The following is a 20,563-nucleotide window of genomic DNA, read 5'->3' on the forward strand; positions in this document are numbered from 1 at the left end:
AGATGGTTATCATATAATTTTAAAATGTCTTATTAGAACGTCTTGTACTGAAAATAAGAAGTATTGAGATGATACTTTACACCTTCTTCACTTTGCGACAAGGAACATGATCCGGGAATCTTTGGGATTTCCCCCTCTGAGTTAATCTTTTGACATACTGTCAGAGATCCTTTGGAAATTCTAGAACACAAGCTGATTTCCAATCAAGACTACTACTTCGGAATATGTCATTGACTTTAAGACAAAATTGTTTTATATTTTAGAACTTGCAAAGAAAAAAAATGTCCTGCAATGCAAATCACGTATATTCAATGTTGGTGACAGATTCTTAGTTTTTATCTTCCCTACTAACCACCACCCTTTTGAGGCCAAATTGTCAGGGCCGTACAAAACACGAAAATATCAGCTCTAACCTTTTATTTCGTGTTCATGGCAAAATCCACATGTTCTACTGCACGACTTTATATTGTTGGAACAAAACTGTGGATCTTTTTTCCGTTTTTTCATACAAACTTTAGAGTCCATCACATCTTTGCAGGTGCCTGTGGGTACTGCGATAATAAGATGGAATAATAATAATTTTCTCATTGGTTGAAGATACAATAAATTTAACATCTCTAAATTATTTCCTTAAGGGGGGGGGGGGGGTTGACATTAAAAATGATGAATTTTGACCCATTTTGCTAAAATTATATTTTGGTTGGATGTTGTCATGTGACCATTTGTCTGCATAAAAAATGCATGAGAACTTCATCGTCAGTTATTTTCGATTCAAAATAACGTATTTTGTGACCCATAGTATGGTTAAATCCTGCCCATTTTTAGTTTCAGTGGATTGATTTCATGAAAGAATATCAAATTGTCTTTATAACTAAGTAAAGGAAAAAAAACAAATCAATGAAAAGTACAAACTCTCCTCTATCTTCAACAACCAATCACTTTGTTCTTAATTATGTCATGTGGTCACAATCCAATCAGAGAGTTAGAGGAGAGTTTTCCCCTAAACTCGTATACTTTGACTTTTAAATGCGTTGTTCTCAAAACTGCAATTTTCGTCACTAAAAACCTATGTTCTCCCTCAGTTTTTAACCAATCTTTTTTCAAACTTTCTACAAATGAGTGTCATACAAATACGCAGGTCGTCTAGGAGCCGGATTTAAAAAAAAGATTTATTAGTAATTTGAAATTATGTAACTTTTTTCAAGGGGAATAATCGAGTAATATCGTTGAACTTAAGTTTTAAAGTTTCTAATCAAAAAAGTAAAGATCGGGCTTCAAGAACCTCTTTATTTTCCTTATTTCTACCTCTGGCAAAACTATTATGGCAATCGGTTAATAAGCAAAAAATGCCTTTGACTGTTTAAAATTTTTTGTTGTTTATTTTCCAATATGGTGTCGTTTCCATAGAAACGGGCAACTTTTTTCGAAAAAAAATGATATGCAATCATACTTCCCAAACATATACATTATGACTGTGCATAGAAGTTTAGGATATTTCATCAAATAAAAAAAATGACCTTTTAGTGTCGCTCCATCCCCCCCCCCACCCCCATCCCCTTAATATTTCATGAATTCAAAAAATGAAATCTAATGAAATTTGTAAGGGAATATTATTCCTTGTAAATCATAACTCTATGTAGTCTATTTGCTATTATTTTGAGTGTCTTGAAAATTGTTTTTTATTCAACCAATCTAGGAAAGAACTATTTCATGTCTTAATTTATATTTCCATGAAACATTCAATAATCCCACATAAAGCCACTTGATACGTATGCAAGATCCTTTTCACATTACAAATATTAGATTTCCTACATACATAGCTAGACAAGTTAGAAGAAATAGAGGAATGCATATCTTCTTCGCAGTACAACTCATATATATATATATATATATATAATATATATATATATATATATATATATATATATATATATATAAACATAGCGCATGAAATGATAATGCTCAACTTTGTGATAAAGGGGGCTATTCAAATAATAATTCAAGTATAATTGTGATCAACTTCTACACTATTATTGGTTCGAGCATTCGCTCTCATAAGGTAGTGAAAGTGAAAGTAAGTTGTTGAGTTGATTTCGTGTGGTATCGTAAGTTGTCTCAATCGCACTTATTCGCATTGGTTCATAGTTATAGTATTGGTAGTCGTAGTAGTAGTAGTAGTAGTAGTAGTAGTAGTAGTAGTAGTAGTAGTAGAGTAGTAGTAGTAGTAGTAGTGGTAGTTAGTAGGTAGTAGTATTAGTAGTAGTAGTATAGTGTAGTAGTGTGTAGTAGTAGTAGTAGTAGTAGTCGTAGTGGTTAGTAGTAGTAGTCGTAGTAGTAGTAGTAGTAGTAGTAGTAGTAGTAGTAGTAGTAGTTAGTAGTAGTATAGTAGTAGTTAGTAGTAGTAGTATAGTAGTAGTAGTAGTACGTCGTCAGTAGTAGTAAGTGTCGTAGTAGTATAGTAGTAGTATAGATAGTAGTAGTAGTAGAGTAAATAGTAGTAGTAGTAGTAGTAGTAGTAGTAGTAGTAGTAGTAGTAGTAGTAGTAGTAGTATAGTAGTAGTAGTAGTAGTAGTAGTAGTGTAGTAGTAGTAGTAGTAGTAGTAGTAGTAGTAGTAGTAGTAGTAGTTAGTGTAGTATGTAGTAGTAGTAGTAGTATAGTAGTAGTAGTAGTAGTAGTAGTAGTAGTTAGTAGTAGTAGTAGTAGTAAGTAGTAAAGTAGATAGTATAGTAGTAGTTAGTAGTAAGTAGTAGTAGTAGTAGTAGTAGTAGTAGTTAGTAGTAGTTAGTAGTAGTAGTAGTATAGTAGTAGTAGTAGTAGTAGTAGTAGTAGTAGATAGTAGTAGTAGTAGTAGTAGTAGTAGTAGAGTAGTATAGTAGTAGTAGTAGTAGTAGTAGAGTAGTAGTATAGTTAGCATAGTATAGTAGTATAGTAGTATAATAATAAATATAGTATATAGTATATAATAGTAGTAGTATATAGTATAGTATAGTATAATAGTATAGTAGATATAGTAATAGATAAGTAGTATAATATATAATATATAATAATAATATATATATAATATAATAATAATAATATAAACAATAATATAATATAATAATAATAATAATAATAATAATAATAATAATAATAATAATAATAATAAATAATAATAATAATAATAATAATAATAATAATAATAATAATAATAATAATAATAATAATAATAATAATAATATAATAATAATAATAATAATAATAAAAAAATAGTAATAAGATAGTAATATTATATAATAAGAAAAAAAAATGAATAAAAGAATGAAGTAGTAGAAGTACAGAAGAAGAAGAAAAGAAGAAGAAGAAAGAAGAGAAGAAGAAGAAGAAGAAGAAGAAGAAGAAGAAGAAGAAGAAGAAGAAGAAGAAGAAGAAGAAGAAGAAGAAGAAGAAGAAGAGAAGAAGAAGAAGAGAAGAAGAAGAGAGAAGAAGAAGAAGAAGAAGAAGAAGAAGAAGAGAGAAGAAGAAGAAGAAGAAGAAGAAGAAGAAGAAGAAGAAGAAGAAGAAGAAGAAGAAAAGAAGAAGAAGAAGAAGAAGAAGAAGAAGAGAAGAAGAAGAAGAGAGAAGAAGAAGAAAGAAGAAGAAGAAGAAGAAGAAGAAGAAGAAGAAGAAGAAGAAGAGAAGAAGAAGAAGAAGAAGAAGAAGAAGAAGAAGAAGAAGAAATAAGCAGTTGAAAAAAAATAATAGAATCACTAGTAGTGGTGGATATATTATTCGTACATGTATTTGATAGCTTAGATGTATCATTATCAGAATTTGTAATATCAGAACTTTACAGTAGTTTGTTGTGTCTGTTATTTATTTATTTTTTTATATTATCAAAATCAACTCACCACAAACTTTACATGTTTTACGGCATTCATCTTTTACTATTGTAAAGTTACGACAGTCGCTTGGAAAGTGTATCTGTAAAATGTTTAATCCTCCTTAAACAATCTGGTTTTCTATCATAGCATTTACCTTGTGATCAATGAAAAAGCAATATTAGATTAGTTATTGGGAAACATTGTGACTCTCCTTTGTTAAAAAAAGCATTGGAGCTAATATATTGCCTTGTTGTGCAACTCATTTTGTGGTTACGTATTTGGATCGAAAGATAACATGTCTACTACCATATCATTAATTCATAAATTACTACTTCTATGCATGTTTTCATAACCATTTGCTATTTGACAGTCTTTGCTTTGGTGTTTTTAATAATTCCTCACTGCATTATTCTTGTGCTACTAGCTTAGATTAGTCTAATGCATCGAGAGTGCATAAGATCACTTTTATCATGAACACCAACGTAAACTGGTCAATAACCCCATGTTATTTTTACCTACAACATACATTTCGTGTAAAGCAATCGAGAAGTGTTCTTACATTTTCACACAATAAACAATGCATCTTTTCACAGACGACCAACAAGATTTCGCCATTTGACATTTTGATGCATGTATTTCAATAAGAGAAGACCAAAATTGTCACGATAGTATACATGTTATCTATTAATTTATGTGCAACATAACGATGTCAATGGCGCCGCGCCGTCTGGCTTCGAAAATAAATTGGTCAGCTATACATTTAACAACAAATACAGAAGAGCGCCATGTTTTTCTCACTAATTTGCGCGATAGGTTAAAAACTGCAAGCCAATTGCCAGTCACAACTATTGACAGCAGATTCCTTTTGCACCTAAACATCATCTGATTTAGACAAAAATACATGGAGTGGCCAGTAAAACAGATTCTGCTCTGGCCGCACAGTGCGGCCAATGGTGTTGAAAGAGTTAACAAGCATTACTTACTTCAAGTAAATGATTTAGAAATTGGGTAAACTCCTTCCCAATAAAATAGACTGTTTATATGGTAAATGAGTATGGAGAAATGATTTTGTCATCTACAATATTCATATGTTAATTATACTGTGTCCTTACTTTCACACGTCTTACAACACCTCCGTCTCATGGTCTCCAATTGACACCCGTACTCTGGATGAAAAACTCACATTGTCTCATCAGCGCCGGTTGATTACCAACTGGACAAGTATCTGAAATTAATTTATTCCCGTTTGGACTGGCTAAACACTTGCCTCCAGCGCATTGTTTGCCTGAAATTGAAGAGGAAAAATATATGTACTACGTTTAAACTCCCGATTCTAATTGATGTATTCTAAATTCAATGTAATTAAATAATATTATGGGTTGTTGCACGGTAGGGGGCACAGGTCTTTATTTCTGTTGTTGCATTGCTTTTTTTGTGTGGTGCTTTGTTGGCTTTGGATATTTAGGATGCGTCTGTTAAGTAAGTTTAATTCGGTACTCGATGTTATTCATGAATCAGGAATGGACGTTGATGGCGTTTCTGTTCAGTATTTTGTGTAGCCGAGGTCATGTGGGTAACAGGAGCCAATGGGTTTTAGGCATTTTGGTCGGATATTGCATCAGGTTGTGTATTGTGTGTTGAGCTATATTATGTCCTTTATTGTTTATTGGTTAATAATTGTAGGGTTTCTTCTATTCAATGATTTTGAGAGGCCATAATAGAGGGATCTATTTCGTTATGAGAAGTGTCAGGGATTTATGACAGTCTCGACATGCATTGCATAATAAAATCAGGGAAATTTTATATGTTTGACGTTGTTTTTTTTTCTTTTTGGGGAGGGGGGGGGGTGGGTCTATCGTTTGTAATTGTCTGTTGCTGGGTCAAAGTTCACAATGAGAGAGTCTTCGATTATCTTCGTATTGTCATTGTGGTTATTAGTTTGTATTGTTAGTTTGATTCGTCTTTGTGGTCTATTCCAAGGGAAGACTGGAATAATTCAGGCGTCCGCCACAATGCAGTGCCGCAAATTGAACTAAGCCGAGGCTAATTGCTCAAGGCCACACATATCATCGAGTAGTCGAACACGGTATCTTTCGGGTACGAAGCAAATATCGTACTTCTGAGCCACGCTGCCCTATAACATCACGAGATTTGAGAAATATTGACATAATTGAATTTAGAAAGAACTTGCAAAGATGACCTGTACAACATCAGGTTAGATCATAGCGACTTAATAGAGACGACAGTCAAACAGGAAGTATTTCTAACACTCAAGGATTACACATAAAATTTCACAAATACTTCTCATTGTCAAGCCCTATTATCACTGAAGTTTTTAACTCTAGTGATCCGTTTAATCGTAATTCGCCTTAACCAATTTCAGAAGAAATGAAAACATACAAACAAACAAACCCACTGAACACCAGTGCTAACGTTTTAACTATTGTATACAAAAAAATCCGTTCTGTGTGGAACAAAACAGAGGAGGACGTACAAAGAAATGGTATCACAAAATCAACCTGATATTTTTTAAACCGAAAAATGGTTATATGCGACTGGAGATGGACCCTAATTAGTAAAATGACGTCAGATGAGAATAACTTCTAATCATTACCTAGGGACAACGAACGGGTATGTGGAATTATTGTATTTTACAAAAAGGAATTGACCTATCGCGTTGTAATTACAAGTAATATGCTTGTCACGTTACAGTAGGACGAGCTTAAGTTTCAATGGAAAACTAGCTTAAGGCGACCATGACTTGTTTATTCTCAAACCTGGTTAGGATATCTTGAGTTGACAACTCCTCTCGGTCATCATATGAATACTTCTCACCCATGTGTGTACGTGTGTCTGTGTGTGTGTGTCTGTGTGTGTGTGTGTGTGTGTGTGTGTGTTATGAGATAAGAGGACCCAACATCTATTTCAGTATGTATCGTTTATGTAGGTAACTCTGTTGCAAAAAGTTATTTCTTACATACAGAGTGGAAAGAAGGAAGGAAGTGTGTGTGTGTGTGTGTGTGAGAGAGAGAGAGAGAGAGAGAGAGAGAGAGAGAGAGAGAGAGAGGGGGGGAAAGTAAGAGATAGAGGACACAATCTCTATCTTTAGAAGAAGAAAGTGAGAGAAAGGAAGAAAGAAGGAAGAGAGGGAAGAAATAACGGAAAGAAAGGAAGAGAGAGAGAGAGAGAGAGAGGAGAGAGAGAGAGAGAGAGAGAGAGAGAGAGAGAGAGAGAAGAGAGAGATAGAGAGAGAAGGGGGGGGTTAAGAATTACAGTTACTACAGAGATATAGAATCGTACCTTCCCACACAGCATACCGTCAGGGGCAATGCTAGCAGCTGTGCTGTAATATGGATTACCAGACTTCTTGATACAATCAAGCTATTACACAGTTTATGGCCATACGTCGTATAGTCTAATCTGTTCAGATAAGATTGGGATCCATGTAGGTTACGGCACGCGGTATCAGCATCTATTGAAAAAGTGAGAAATGAAGAGTTGGTTACTACACATACACACACACACACACACACATATATATATATATATATATATATATATATATATATATATATATATATATATATATATATATATATATATATATATATATATATATATATATATATATATATGGGTTACTTGTTTGTTTTGTTGTTTTTTATGATAGTCGTGGGGGTGAGGGTTAATGTCTTGGAATGAATTGGGTGGGGGGGGGGGGGGGGGGGGGGAGTGGGAGGGGTCAACAGGAAAAGGGAGCTTATAGAGAACGGAAGGGGTTGATGTGGGTTTTTAGGTTTGGGATCGTTTCGGATTAGTGACGAAAGGAGGAAAATTTGGAGGGGAGGATGGGGGAAGTGGGGGAAAAAGAGAGGAAGGGTCGTATATTATGGGGGAGGGGTTGGTCTTATTATTATTATTATCATTATTATTATTATTATTATTATTATTATTATTATTATTATTATTATTTATTATTATTATTATTATTATTATTATTATTATTATTATTATTATTATTATTATTATTATTATTATTATTGCTATTATTATGCTATTATTATTATCATTATTATTACTATTATTATTATTATTATTATATTATTATTATTATTATTATTATTATTATTATTATTATTATTATTATTATTATTATTATTATTATTATTATTATTATTATTATTATTATTATTATTATTATTATTATTATTATTATTATTATTATTATTATTATTATTATTATTATTATTATTATTATTATATTATTATTATTTCCATCATCATCATCATTATTATTATTATTATTATTATTATTATTATTATTATTATTATTATTATTATTATTATTATTATTATTATTATTATTATTATTATTATTATCATTATTATTATTGTCGCGCTCGCATATTAATTGACTATCAACATGGTTTTCAGAAGAGTACATAATGTGAGGCCCAATTGATCAACATTTAGAAAAATGATTACCAAAAGCTTAACCATAACTGATTTAAACATTTGGGACTGTATTTGACTCAGGAGGAACTGGAACATAAAATAAAATTATGGACATTGCAGAGTGATATCACGATTGCCTAGAGGCCTGTAGTGGGCCTCTCTGCTTCCTCGTTTTCATCACATGTCCAAGGACCCTAGTGAAGTCATGTCAACGAAATATGGCCTTGCTTTCTGTCTCCTTAATTATTTTTACTTGTTTATTTCATCATCAATTCTAAAGAAAAAAAAGTTGAATAATTTCACCAGAAGGCTCATTGACCTTTATTTGTGCGTGAGTTTTTTAGTAATATCTATAAGATATTAGACTGTGACAAGTATCATTCAAGTTTATGACAGGTATATTATAATAATTACATCAGAAAACATTCCAAAGAAGTTCTGACTCTTAGGATAACGTTCTTTACCTAACACGAGTCTTAACCGTTAGCATAAATTATTATGTTCCTTCACTAGCATTCAATCAGATCTACATAGTCAAAGTTAAAGGGAACCATTGTCAGATTTTTGCATAAAAAATGATATGACTGATTATTAAATTCTAAATATATTAATTTTTCATTCGCTTCTTTTCTCATTTCATAATCTAAAGAATTTAAATTTGTGCACTGACAGTTTTTCATTATTACATCGCATCATATCAATTACAGTGTTTATTGACTCAATATTACTCATATTAAAAAAAATATTACAAAATAAATTGGACATATCACATTGCATTAAAAAAGTACAAAATAAAGATCATTTTATTTTAAGATTGTTTTTCTGCCTGTCATTCTGAAAGGTTGTTAAATGTGTCCACTCTTCTCAACTAATTCTTTCATAATAGAAATGTATCACTGATAGTGGCACATCAACTTCCCTGACTTTTAAAAGAATTTACTTCTAAATTTCCAGTAACTGTCATTCATCTGTGCCTCTAAAAAAATTCAAAGGCAATGTTTCTTATGCGATTGATACATGTGTTTTTTTAAAACTATGTTTGTTCCCTGAAATGCGTTTTTTCATACAATATATGCGTCCGCATGACATGTTAATGTCTTCAGCAATGAGCAATAGGGTGATCACCATCTGGGACTGTGTGAGGTGATCACCATTGGGGAGGGAATACGGGACGGTGTGAGGTGATCACCATTGGGGAGGGAATCTGGGACTGTGTGAGGTGAACACCATCTGGGACTGTGTGAGGTGATCACCATCTGGGACTGTGTGAGGTGATCACCATTGGGGAGGGAATCTGGGACTGTGTGAGGTGAACACCATCTGGGACTGTGTGAGGTGATCACCATCTGGGACTGTGTGAGGTGATCACCAGTCACCATTGGGGAGGGAATCTGGGACTGTGTGAGGTGAACCGTGTCCTTCGTTATGTACAGTCCCGCTCATAGATTATGTGACGTCACGGGCGCCGGCCCAGAACGAAGCGAGCGGAGAAGCAAGCGAGAGAGAGAGAAAGAGGTGAAGTGGTAGTGTGTCAGTAGTAATTTATGTAGGTATGCATATTAGTTCATTGAGTGTGTTCGTGCGTGTGTTTAAATTTTTAGTCTGTTGTGTTTTGTTTGTTTGTTGTTGTTTATTTGTTTACTAAATCTTCAACCATATACGTGAATCTATTATTTAGCTAATGAACAGCTGATCCTTCTCATCTGAGTTACTGAATAATAATTCAGCTGCGGGCTTTGAACCGCCATAGGCTATGCACAAAATACTGAATCAACAACAAAAACAATAAGAACAAAACAATCTCCACACCAACATCAAAACGGTGTAAATGCAAATTAAAAAAAAAAGAAGTGCGAAACTTATAGGACAAAATTAAATGGTAAATTTGCTGTACCAGCCAACTAGATAAATAAACTTGCGACTCTTCTTATTGTGTGCATTTCCTAAGGCCCATTAAAAAGATCTTGGTTGTAATAATATGTCATAATTAATAGTACTTGGGTCCATTCTGGTGAACATCATAAAAGGAAAAACTGTCTGGCACATCTTTAGCCTAAGCTCAATAAGGTCTTCCAAAAAAAAAATTCCTGGTAGGTATTAGACGTCTATATCCTTTTGGTGAATGTTTTTAACTTTCTTGTACTGTCATTTCCTTCTCTATCTGACAATTTCTTAGAGTAATTGTTGAGTAAAATATTGATTGTGGGTTTCAATGCTTTCTTCAGGGTTTCCTCCAGACTTGTTTCACACGACTCACAATTAAACCAGTGAAATCCTTTCCTATTCAGGTGACTCAGTGTCAGCTCCGTCATGACACGTCTTTGGTTCTTACATCTGAAAAATCTATCCTCGGTTTCTTTATTCCCAATGATCACTTGAAATATCATGAAAATAATTGTGACAATGTCCAAAACGGTTTGCGATGGCCAGACTAGTCCTCCTCTGTCAAGAAGATAACAGTAAATGTCGTCGAGCTCCAGATTCAACCTTTTCTCTTGAACAATAATTTCAGACCTGCACATTTCACAGGATGTCGTTTTACATAATTTTGATGCTGCGTAACCAGCAATAAAAACAAGAACTTGGGACTGTTGAGGTGTAATGTCAATGCTCTCACATTCTTGAAGGCAATTTAAAAAAGAATCAAATTCGTTGTTACTTGATTGGATGTCTAAAGAAGAATCAGTGTGCATGGTGTCTGTCAAATCTTTCAAAGCGATCGTTCCTTTTGATGCAGATACAAGGGTCAATACACTCATCAGTTTTAACTTTTTCTCACCTTCTAATACTTGTCTTACTGATACACTAAGCTGGCGATACTGACTAAAACGAAATTCGAGATTGTCTGTTTGAAACTTTCCAAGGAGAATGTATCGAAAATTTGTATTAGTGATCAAATGTTGACAAAGCTCAATAATAGACTTGATGGTATGTGTCAAAGCAAACATGGTCTCATTAGAAAGGCATCCTGCTCTTGGTCTGGATAGCGAAGATTCATCCCAAGCCTCAAGCCAGTTAACAACATCAGAGAGAAAATTGACATTCTTGTCATCCATCTGTCTAATGGGTTGACAATCATCATTTCGAAGTCGAACATATTTCATGGGGTGTTTTACATTAAGAATGGTCCACAGTTTGGAAATAATATTGATGAATTCGATTGTTCCTTTTGTGTCCACATTCCACTCTTCCTCGTAATGACTGAGGGCCACAGCATTCCTGACATCAAAAACTTTCATCATGAGATTGACATTTTGCCTCTCTGTATTTGTGGGGTACATAGATTTGTTATTGAGTGCAGGGGCTAACTTTACTGGTGATGATTTTTCTGTGTTGTAGAGTTTACGTAAATGATAAAATGCAGCTCGCATCGTCTTGTCGTGCTGTGTAAAAGAAGGCAAAATAAATGTTTTCTCTGCATCTAACTGAGAAAGCCAGTTGTTTCTAATGCATTTCAATAAATGGACTGAATCGAAAAGAAAAAATAATTTCTGGGATGGATCATCTGGATGTGGAATCCATGGCTTCAATGTTTTTCCACACATTGAAGTAAAGCAGTTTCTATTTATTCTGTTGTTGTCGGATATAAGGCAAATGACAGTAAAGCCGACCTTGTGGAGCATTGACAATACACGACATGTATACGTTTGGAGTGTGTCAGCGTTGATATTCTTCACTGGAACAATAGCAGCGACATCTTTATTTTTCGAAAAATAAGATGCCAACATAAAAACTTGGACAGTTGAGGCCCCAGTTGATGATTGGTTTAATGCCATGCCCTCCATCTTTCCACCAGTGTATGATATATTGTGAGCAACATGAATTTCATCAATCATTAAAATGACAGTCCGTTCTTCTTCTCTCAGATTTTGACATTTTTGTTGTAGGTAATTAACATGGTTTGGCTCACAGTTGATTCCACTTCCTACGTTAAAAACAGAGGAAAGTTTTCTCAAGTATGAAATACTGGGCAGTGTTAATAGATTATTTCTGATAAGAGAATATGTAGAGGATGATGATGCATACATTTGAAATGCAAAGAGTAAAGTATCACATGAATATCTCTTCTGATGAGAAAAGCATAACTTTAGCTGGTCCATCAAAAACAGGAGCTTTTTCTTTAGACATATTTCTTCTTCGTCAATTTCATCAAGACTGGAACACGTTTCATATAAGGCATCGATATGGATTTCAATTTTCTTCATGTTGTTATCGACTGAACTTGAAGACGAAAAGTGTGACATTAAATTTTCAAACTGTGACCATCGTTCAAGAATGCAAGGCAAACGTCCAAAAATCCATTTTAGTTTTTTATCAGGTATTCGAACTGAAAGTCAAAAAGGGGGAAAAACAAACAACTAGAACCGATTTTCTTTTTAACTTGCAGAAAAATAGTGACAAATACAGAAATGAGCTTTGTAACACATTATATTATAATATCTTAACTATCATTTCTCATACTCTCCCCCATTGTCCAATTAAATACTAAAATAGAGAAAGCCTTTATAATTACCGAGGAACGATAAAGATATATCATAACGAATGGCAACCATTGTTGTTGTTACTCCATGCCACTTGTAAATGGAATGCGAGATCAAACTTAGGTTTGGCAAAAGTACTATCACAAACGTCATATTCAAAAAGGTTGTGTTGAAATTAAAGTCAACTTATGACAATGATTTGATAAACTGACTTCATGGGCCCTAATTCGATGTTTCAGACGGGCTAGTTTTTGTCACCCTTTTTTACTACAGCCATTTTTACTAATCACTTTAACTCTCTTAAACTTCCATGTATTCATGGGAAATATCCTTACGAATATTAAACTATAACTTATTCAAAGAAATTATTACCTCCATTATCAGTGAAGACTTCAACTTGAAGATTGGAGTGAATTCTAATTGAAGACTTTAGAACAGGCGGGGTCTCACTATTGACAATTGAGGTGTCGTGAATGTAGTAAAAGCTGATGTATTCCAGTCCTGTGCTGTCCTTACAGATCCTGTTAATCCAGTTTTCTTTAGAATATTTTTTCAGGTTTTCGGTAAAGTCTGAGAATGTTTTGATTGTGTCCATCTCGATCCAGTCAATATAGGATTGTTCATTCCTTCTTTCCTCTTCAGCACGCCTGTCGTCTGGTTTTCTCCTTTTGGGGGGAGGTTCAGATGACAAATAGGCCGGGCAATTAGGGAATATTGAGGGGTACGCATCACTCGTAAGTTTTGGTAATTGTCTTTCAACAGACAAAATACTACCGTCGGGTCGTGTCACAGAATCAACTTTAATCATAAATTTTTCTATGAAATGTTTAGCACATACAACAGAACGTTTACTGGGGAAGAAATCGTCTCTGGGAATTTTTTTGAGCCACAACTGTTTTCTGTCAGTATCTACAGGAAATCTAAATACAGACACATTCTCAGTCTCACCACGATAATTACTCCGACATCCAGGCACACAACACTTATCCGGCATTGTTGAACAAATTGATAATAATATCTCAATAACAAGACACTTGCATTTGTAACGGAGTCATGGAATTAAAACTATTAAAATACAATTTCTTGAATACACAAAGCGAAGATATAAAAATCAAAGAACATTTAAACCAGCTTTCAGAACACATGGAGCAAGGATAAAACAACAAACACGAATTATTTATTATTAAATGTAAATCTCCCGCATCGTTTGTGTATAGGATAATATTATTGTTGTGTAGGTACTGTGTAATGCTGTGTTGCCTCTCACTCTATCTTCGCTCACTGAGCCGGAGGCTGTGACGTCACTGTCTCGGTTCACCATGCATGAGCGGGACTTCACTTAACGAAGGATACGGGTGAACACCATTGGGGAGGGAATCTGGGACTGTGTGAGGTGATCACCATTGGGGAGGAAATCTGGGTCTGTGTGAGGTGATCACCATTGGGGAGGAAATCTGGGACTGTGTGAGGTGATCACCATTGGGGAGGAAATCTGGGACTGTGAGAGGTGAACAGCATTGGGGAAGAAATCGGGGACTGTATGAGGTGAACACCAATGGGGAGGAAATCGGGGACTGTATGAGGTGAACACCATTGGGGAGGAAATCTGGGACTGTTTGAGGTAAACACTATCAAGAATTAATCTGGAACTTAGTGAGGGTGTACCTGTGTTATTTAGGGGATTGACCTTCGCTCTAGGACTGTAAGGCATATAGTTCAAGTCCCGGTCTGAGTGGGGCAAGGTTAATTTGAACATACTATTTACTCATTGTTTAACATATGCTTGTATTATCGTCTAACCGGCGTCATGTTTTTTCTTATGTGCTAAGTCATGCCAATGGCAAGGGCATCTTTGTACTGCGCATTGATGACGTTTAGTAGATAATGAACCTGAACACCACGAGACAATGTGAGTAAAGAGCCTTCTCCAAGGATTCAACTCTGCGCACAGCGAGGCTCGAACAGGACCTTCCGAAAGCGAGTGTCTAAACACAATACCACTGAGCCGCACATTAAATAATAATAATGATAATTAATAATAATATAATAATAATAATAATAATAATAATAATAATAATAATAATATAATAGTAATAATATATAATAATAATAATATAATAATAATAATAATAATAATAATAATAATAATAATAATAATAATAATAATAAAATAATAATAATAATAATAATAATATAATAATAATAATAATAATAATAATAATAATAATAATAATAATAATAATAATAATAATAATAATAATAATAATAATAATAATATAATAATAATAATTTAATAATAATAATAATAATAATAATAATAAATAATAATAATAATAATAATAATAATAATAATAATAATAATAATAATAATAATAATAATAATAATAATAATAATAATAATAATAATAATAATATGATGGTCCTCACCAATTCCTTTCACTACGCCAGCTGCAGCTGTAACCTACAGACAAAGACATTAGCAAAATAAATGGAGATAAATTAATTTAATTTTGGAACGATTTATCATTTTAAAAACAATTTTATTGCCGATATTAATCGGTTTTAATCAAATGGCACTATTTGTGTTGATTCCCTTATTCAGGGTTAGCCATAAAGCACTCTTGTGGCAAATATTTCTCACAATACCTATTGAAGGAATAACCTCCTTGCAGCATTTTGTGTCGCCATGTGAGAGATTATAGGGGGTTAGCTTATAGGTTTTTTATTAAAATATTACAAAGTAGTATAAAGTTGCGAATCAAAATTTTCTTACAAATTGGTGTTAATAAATTATTATTGTAAGTAAATATACACATAAGGTGTTTTTAATTTTCTCTGTTCTAAAATAATACATTATTTTTGTGTTACGTTTGGAAATTTCAGATAATTTTACATGAGAGGTACTGAAAATATGTGACATAATATCCAGTATCTTTAGAAATTAAATTATAATGAAAATATCAAAAATATTTCCGTTTTTCATACAGTTGTGGTTACAGCAGGGGGAATTAGGCTAAATCCGTGAATCTGGTTGAAAGCGTGATAATTTGCCCACAGGTCACCAAGCTCAATGAAAACCCATCTCCTATAGAACCACTCTGACAATCAATCATAACGGTTCGGTTTACGGCCTTGGATTTCAAAAAGGGAAATAACTGAGCAAGTACATATATTTTCTTCATATTCATTGTATTAGGGGAAATGGGGCTAAAAACCGTGCTAAAACCAGCTATAGAACCACTCTGGCAATTTATCATAACAATGCGTTTTAGCAATTTTATTTTTCCCTATATTGCATTACTTATCCATGGAAAAAAACCACGAGAATACAATGTGCGTTCAAAAATTTTAATAATGACCATTACAGTAGCTAACAAATGGCTTTGGGTGGGAACAGTACCGACACAATGGACGTTTTGGGTACAAACCTTCGTCAGCAAATGGAACAATCGCATGGTGTTATCTAGTTAACATATTGAAAACTTGTCCAATCAGTCCATGTGAGAAGTTCATTGTAATACTATTTGAAAACATGGAAACGCATTTCTCCTCCCCCCCTCTCCCATCAGATTTGACCGCCCAAATAAAATATAGAAGTAATAAAAATATATGCATGTAATATTTGTTTATATGTAGGTGTACGTGTGTATAAACAACTAATACTATATCTTAAAACTTTAAAACTCCAAAAATAACAAATACATGAAAAATTAACGAGATTCGTTGTTCAGGAGCGTTACAAAGTTCTGACACGAACAAAAAGGAAGACAGGTGACACTGTGGCGACCAGTTCTGTCGGTGCCTCGCACGATCATTTGTCTTACATTTTAAGCACTACGACGCACTTCTATTGTATTCAATGTTTACTTCCGGTTTTTTAGTCTTGTACGGCTCGTCCTCTGATCCATACAATCAATCCAAGTTCTATCCACTATTAAACGTTAGCAATAATCTATACACGGATTTTGTTATTACTTTATTGTATCATTACTGACTATTTCTACATTGGTGACCCCGACGCGAATAAGTAAAATGGCTCAACCAGATCTCTCACAACAAGTCGCGAATTTGACAGGCCAACTACAGGCTCTTGCTGCTTCCACCAACTTCCGTGAACAACAAATCAACTCTGTCTCCATCAAGCTCCCGGAATTCTGGACTAAATCTCCGGAGGTTTGGTTTGCAAGAGTGGAGGCACAGTTCAACACCAAGAAAATTACTCAGGATCAGACAAGGTACGACTATGTTATCAGTTCTCTTGACATAAATACTGCAGAAGAAATTCAGTCACTGCTAGTAAACCCACCACATCTTGATAAATATGGCAGCTTAAAAAAAGCCTTGATCAAGACCTTCGGCAAATCCCAGACCCAGAAAGACACAGAACTCCTTAATCTTAATGGTCTTGGTGACAAACGCCCAACTGCTCTACTGCGCAAGATAAATGCACGGAATGATGACCCTGTCACTCTGAAACGTGCATTATTTTTCATGAAGCTTCCCCCGGACATTCGAGGCATTTTAGCCGGGCACAATCTTCCAGACACAGAAGAATTGGCTGAGGCAGCTGACAGGATCTGGGAGACACGCATGTCCGGTGTGCAACATATTTCCTCTTCACCATTCCTGACTTACCCTCAGCAGGATGTAACAACCACACGACCACAGTCAGAGGAGACTGTTGCAGCAATTAAGACAGTCCGCCAACGTGGGCAGCCTCTTCAACATAGCATGCCCAACTCTATTTGCTATAATCATCAACGATTTGGACCAGACGCCCGTCGCTGCCAAGATGGTTGTAAATTTTCCAGTTTACTCAAACTCAAAGGAAATAAACAAAACTTGCCTTCTTCGGGAAACGCTTCGGCTGGTCGTGAACGTGGAATCGGTCAGCAATCCAAATTCAAACACGTTTTCCATTTATGATAGAAGTTTGGGACAATCTTTCTTGATCGATACTGGTGCTGATGTTTCTGTATACCCCGCCTCAACTCAAGACTGCAGAACATTAACACCTTCTATTACACTCTCTGCTGCAACGGAACATCAATCAAAACCTGGGGTGAACGCACCATCACTTTAGAAATAAACTCTAATCAAGTCCTCAATCACGAATTTTACCTGGCAGATGTGACACGTCCCATCCTGGGTGCGGATTTCTTTGTTTCTAACGCCCTGATAATTGATCTAAAAGGAAAACGACTCTTGTCTATGGACAACATTTCTGTTCCACTTAAATATACTAATTCACCCATAAGCATTGCCGGCCTCTCAGTGCACCCAAGTACTGCATACTCTGACATCCTTCAACAGTTTCCAGACCTTGTCATTCCCCAGTTTAACTCATCTCGCAACAAACACGGCTGGAGCATCACATAATCACCAATGGGCCGCCCGTCCTCGCTCGAGCGCGCCGTCTCAATCCAGAAAAACTGACTGCAGCAAAGGCTGAATTCTTCAAGATGGAGCAGATGGGAATCATCCGTCGCTCTAAATCAGCATGGGCATCCCCTCTACATGTAGTTTCCAAATCGGATGGCCAACTGAGGCCTTGCGGTGACTACAGACACCTCAATGTTGTGACCAAAGATGCTCGGTATCCTCTACCTCATATTCACGACTTCAATAGCCGCCTTTCTGGATGCAACACATTTTCCAAGATCGACCTGATTAGGGGCTATCATCAAATTCCCATGGCAGAGTCGTCAATTCCAAAAACAGCAATCATTACGCCATTTGGGTTGTGGGAATTCGTGCGGATGCCATTTGGCTTGAAGAACGCTGCCCAAGCATTTCAAAGACTCATGGATGGCATTTTGAGAGACATACCTTTCGCTTTCGTCTATGTTGACGACATTTTGGTTGCCAGTCATTCACATAAAGAACATATTGAACACTTACGGGAACTTTTTCAACTCCTCTCTATAAACGGACTTGTGATCAACAAGGCGAAATGCGTTTTCGGTGTTAGCGAGTTGGATTTTCTTGGCCACCGTGTGACTGCTGAAGGGATTCTTCCACTACCGGACAGGGTGGCCTCTCTATGTTTCAGTGCCCCTCCCACTGACCGTGCTGGCCTTCAGCGATTCCTTGGCTTGCTAAACTATTACCACAGATTTATCCCACACGTGGCAGACTTCCTTGCCCCACTACATTCTCAGGCAAGTGGCAAAGGACAATCCATCGTGTGGTCTGATGACTCCAATACGGCGTTTGAAAAGGCCAAGGAGCCTTTGAAACACGCTGTTCTCCTTCACCATCCACTACCAAATGCCCCAACAAGTCTTACAGTTGACCCTTCCAACTCAGCTGTCGGTGCACAACTTGAACAAAAGCAAGGTCATAACTGGGTCCCGCTTGCCTTCTTTTCTAGGAAGCTCTCAGCCACAGAAAAAAAAATACAGTGCGTTTGACCGCGAACTGCTCGCCGCTTACAGCGCTGTCAAACACTTCAGACATTTCCTGGAAGGTAGGGAATTTACATTATTCACAGACCACAAACCACTTGTCTCCGCTCTCATTAGTCAAACTGAACGCTCGCCTCGACAAACAAGACACTTGTCTTACATCGCCGAATTCACCACTGATATTCATCATATCACAGGTCAATTTAACGTGGTAGCTGATGCCTTCTCGCGTTTTAATATTATGACGCCGACAGACTCAGGCATCTGTTCCATTACTGATTTCACTAAACTTGCATATGACCAGGTTCACTCACAGGAAATGGAATCTTATCGCAAATCTACCACAGGTCTTACACTTGAGAACATTCCATTTGCTTCATCCACAGTCTTGTGTGACACTTCAACAGGCGCAACACGCCCCATTCTTCCAACGTCATGGACTCGACAAATTTTTGACCAGATTCACGGTCTCTCCCACGCCGGCGCACAACGCGCCATCAGTCAACGTTTTGTTTGGCGTGGGATGAAAAGAGACATACGTAAATGGTGTAAAGAGTGTCATCATTGTCAATCTTCCAAAGTGCATAGGCACACCCGAGCACCACTTGTCGACCGGCCACTACCAACGAATCGATTTAGTAGCCTCCATGTTGATCTCGTTGGACCACTACCCATCAGCCAAGGTATGACTTACTTGTTTACAGTCATCGATCGCTTCACGGGTGGCCAGAGGCAATTCCTCTTCCAGATGCTCATGCTTCTACCTGTGCTCAAGCTTTGATACACCATTGGATTTCCCGATTTGGTGTTCCTGAAAACATTACTTCCGACCGTGGCGCACAATTCACATCGGCACTTTGGACAGAGTGCAACAGATGTTTGGGCATCAACGTCAACCGAACAACCGCATATCACCCTCAAGCAAATGGGATGATTGAACGATTCCATCGCCAACTGAAGGCAGCACTGAGAGCCCGTCCACAGGCACTAACTCGTATTCGGAGATACCCATTGTGTTGCTGGGGATTCGTACATCCTGGCGAGAGGACTCTGGCTGTTCCCCCGCTGATTTAGTCTACGGTTCAACCCTTCGTCTTCCAGGAGAGTTTTTGTCGTAGACTGGTCCTGAAACATCTACATCAAAGTCAGAATTCATTCAGCGGCTACAAAACACAATGCGTTCCATGAAACCACCACCCCCCAAGTTTCACGGCCAACAGTCCACATATGTGCCATCCAACCTGGCATCTACTGGTTACGTTTATGTGAGAATTGATTCGCACAGACATCCGCTCCAGCGTCCATACGACGGCCCTTATCGGATTATTGACAAAAGGGACAAATATTTCATTTTGGACATGAAAGATCGCTCTGAAAAGA

The 20,563-nt window shown here is 35.9% G+C and overlaps 1 protein-coding gene and 1 long non-coding RNA gene across 2 annotated transcripts in view; both read right to left on the reverse strand.

Annotated features, from left to right (window-relative positions):
• The window catches only part of LOC144960879 (uncharacterized), a gene marked incomplete at its 3' end in the record, with an annotated part of 131,130 nt that overhangs the window by 35,480 nt on the left and 75,087 nt on the right, over positions 1-20,563 (reverse strand). The gene's annotated exons all lie outside the window — the stretch shown is intronic.
• Positions 542-20,563, reverse strand: part of LOC144960875 (uncharacterized) — a gene marked incomplete at its 5' end in the record, with an annotated part of 24,607 nt that continues 4,585 nt past the window's right edge. The window contains 4 exon segments of the long non-coding RNA XR_013642966.1: positions 542-551; positions 3,868-3,994; positions 4,953-5,125; positions 7,140-7,312. This is a non-coding gene — a long non-coding RNA (uncharacterized LOC144960875).

This window comes from Berghia stephanieae, unplaced genomic scaffold, assembly GCF_034508935.2.
Source record: "Berghia stephanieae isolate SIO BIC M18660-M18661 unplaced genomic scaffold, UCSD_Bste_1.3 scaffold1, whole genome shotgun sequence".
Classification (NCBI taxonomy): Eukaryota; Metazoa; Mollusca; class Gastropoda; order Nudibranchia; family Aeolidiidae; genus Berghia; species Berghia stephanieae.